Here is a 3,246-nt window from a genome sequence, read left to right on the forward strand (position 1 = left end):
AACTGAGTTCTGAAGGGGTGAGTTTGGATTCTACTGCCCTGCTGTTAGAACTGTGTGTTTTCTAAGTAGGATAAAAGTGGTTGGCTTCCTGACAGAATCCGGTGCTACTGATATAATTCTGGCAGGCAAAAATACAACGAAGAAAATCCCAAATGAGCATCAGGTAGATTAGATCGAAGGCTATTGCCTCCTTTAGGGAAAGGATTTTGTCTTGACCATGTAAGCAGTGACCCTAGCAGAGAGGAAACGCTCAGTAAGTTACAGGAAAGAAGGATGGAAGGAGAATAGGGGGGAAAGAGGGAGAAGGGAAAAAGGGAAGAAAGGAAGATTCAAGTTCTAATACACAGTAAAGTGAACTTGGACAAATTGCTAACTTTTCAAAACCTGTTTCCTTGTATATAAATGAGAATAACACCCACCTCCAATATTGTATATAGTCGGGGCTTTATGGCTTACCACAGGTTTTCACCTACATTATCTATTAAATCATCATATTATTTCTATTGTTATTCCTATCATCACTGGATATGCCTATAAAATAATGCAAAACAATTTATCTTTCCTCAAAACTCCCAATCACTCCTCTGATAATTCTCCCAGTCCTACCCATGCTTTAAAGCCCTATGTCCTCCCTCCTGCCAGAGGAGCTCCTTAAAAATCCTATTTTCTAGAAGTCCCTCAGGCTTCTTCCAGACCCAGACAAAATATATCAATGTAATATGCCCAATCTTTAGTCATCTGCTTCACACTTGATACTCTGATACATACATACCAAGGTGACTGAAACTATATTAGTTACGGGCATCCATTGCCACACATCCTGAATTACAAGCTCTGAAAGAATAAAACTACATTTCCCAGGCTCCCTTGCAGCTGGAGTTCCAGGTACACTCTGGATTTGGCCAAAAATGATGTACTTGTGACAAATCTGAAACACAGGAGAGGCTATTATTCTGTGACAGTTGCACTTGACAGGCAAGCTCTGACAGTCATGCATGCGGGCAATGGCCAGGGTCCGCTTCCTCCTCACTGGCTATCAGTGTCTTGGGTAAGAGGCCAACCAGAGCAAAAGCAGCAGGTAGCCTGGGTGACACCCCTTTCCCAATAATTGCAGCAGCAGTGGGGCAACCAGAAACCAGACAGCAAGGGCAGCCCCTTAATTCCATTGTTCCAGGCCTTCCCAATGGCTTTATGAATTCATAATCCCCTGTATTAAATTCCCTTCTGCTTAAAACACCCAGAGCAGTGTCTCTTTTCTGCACTGAAGTCTGATTGATAGAGCAGTTTAATGATTAACACAAGTTACACTCACTGAGCCCATCCTCCCTACTCCCAAATCCCTGTGCTCATAACTAATTACACATTGTTCCTGCTGTGTTTTAATTCTTTATTTACGTGTTTATATTTATGTCTTTTACTCTATTGTATTTCTTTATTTGCATGTACAATTTCGCCACCCTTGTTACCAAATTGGGACCTTTGGGAGTAAGGTTCCAGTGTCCCAGTCATTTTTCTAGTGCCAATGGCAACTCAATAAACTCTATGAACCTCTTTTGGATAATATGCTTGCACTCCTCTGCCTACAGGAAGGGTTGATACATGACGAACATGCATGGTAGCATTTATGCTCTAAGAAAAAGAAAGGGGGCCTTTTTAAAAATCTACATACACACACTATCTCTGTATTTATCTATTTATCTACCTGTCTATCTTCATCCATGGCTGTGTGTGCAGGCAAAATGACAGGAGTACTAATGTAATTATCCACATTACTCAGTTCTCAAAAAACTCTTAAGGAAAAAGACAAAGAGCAAAGTAGGAAACGATATTTGCAGTTGATTGTATTTGCAAGGAACTAAACTCTAATCTACAAAGAAACCATAGAATAATAATTTTAAAAAACCCTATTAAAAAAGTGAGTAATAGTTCACAGCAAAGGAAATACAAATGACTCAGGAACATATGAAACGATGCTCAAATCACTCCCACATAGAAAAAATGCAAATTAAAACTACATCAAGATACCATATTTCACTATCAGGTTGGTAAAAATCCAAAAATTTGACAACCCTTAGGGTTGGCAAGATATAGAGAAATGGGAGCAGTGATTCATTGCTGGTGGGAGTGTAAATAGGTATAATCATTCTGGAAGGCAATTTGGCAATATTTATTGAAATTACAAATGCATGTACTCTTTGACTCAGCAGTTCCAATTCTAGGAGTTTATGCTACAGATATATTCACACATGGGCAAAATCATGAATGTGCACGGTTATTTACTGCAGCAGTTCCTATAATAGCAGAAGATTGGAACAATCTAAAAGTTTGTCAATAGAGAGCTGTTTAAATAAATCATGGCACATCCAAATAATGGGATACTGTTCAGCCATAATAAAAATTTTTTTTTTCCAAGAACAGAGATGCTCCATAGTACTAATATGTAAAGACATGTAAGACATACTGAGTGAGGGGGAAAGTACCAAAGTGTGCACAGTAAGCTACATTTTTTTAAGTAGGGAAAGGAATAGGTGTTGACATTCGCTTATAGAAGCATTTTTTAAAATTCTGAAAGTCTACACAAGAAGCTAATGACGGAAGTTATTTATCTTGGTGTAAAGGTGGAAACCACCAGATGGGGGACTGAGGAGAAGAAAACCTTAGGCTCACATTCACTCTTGTAAAATTCTTAAACTATCCAAATCTATTACTTGTTTTAAATATTAAGTAAATATTAAAATACAACTACCATTAAGCAACAGAAGAGTATTCCAGGGCTATTTGTCTGATTTGGTCAATTCCTGGCATCTGAAGGCACAACCCTTTCTTCACTAGAAGTTTGTAGGTCAGGAAAGACAGTCAGTGAAGTTTTAAAAGTAATTGCTTATTAAGCACTATTTTAAATATATATATATATATATATATATATATATATATATATATATAGGAAATACATTGACATCACAGTGGTTAGAGTAGGGAAAAACACTAGAAAATATTTTCCTACCTACAAGCATTCCCATGTTAATTTTATATTTGTTTAGGGTTAATAAGCTGCTTTTTCAAAATGCAAACATGGGGTACATTTCCTGCAAGTATCTTGAAGCTCAGCATGTATTATTTCATCTGATAGTCTGTTCAAGAATAATCTGTATCTGCTGAAGGATGGGTGTTTCCAACTGGGGGAAAGAGAAAGGTTGGGGAGAATATCCAAACCTGTAGAAAGGGAAGGACTGTATGAAAGTAGCA

This window comes from Panthera uncia, assembly GCF_023721935.1.
Source record: "Panthera uncia isolate 11264 chromosome A1 unlocalized genomic scaffold, Puncia_PCG_1.0 HiC_scaffold_17, whole genome shotgun sequence".
Taxonomy (NCBI): Eukaryota; Metazoa; Chordata; class Mammalia; order Carnivora; family Felidae; genus Panthera; species Panthera uncia.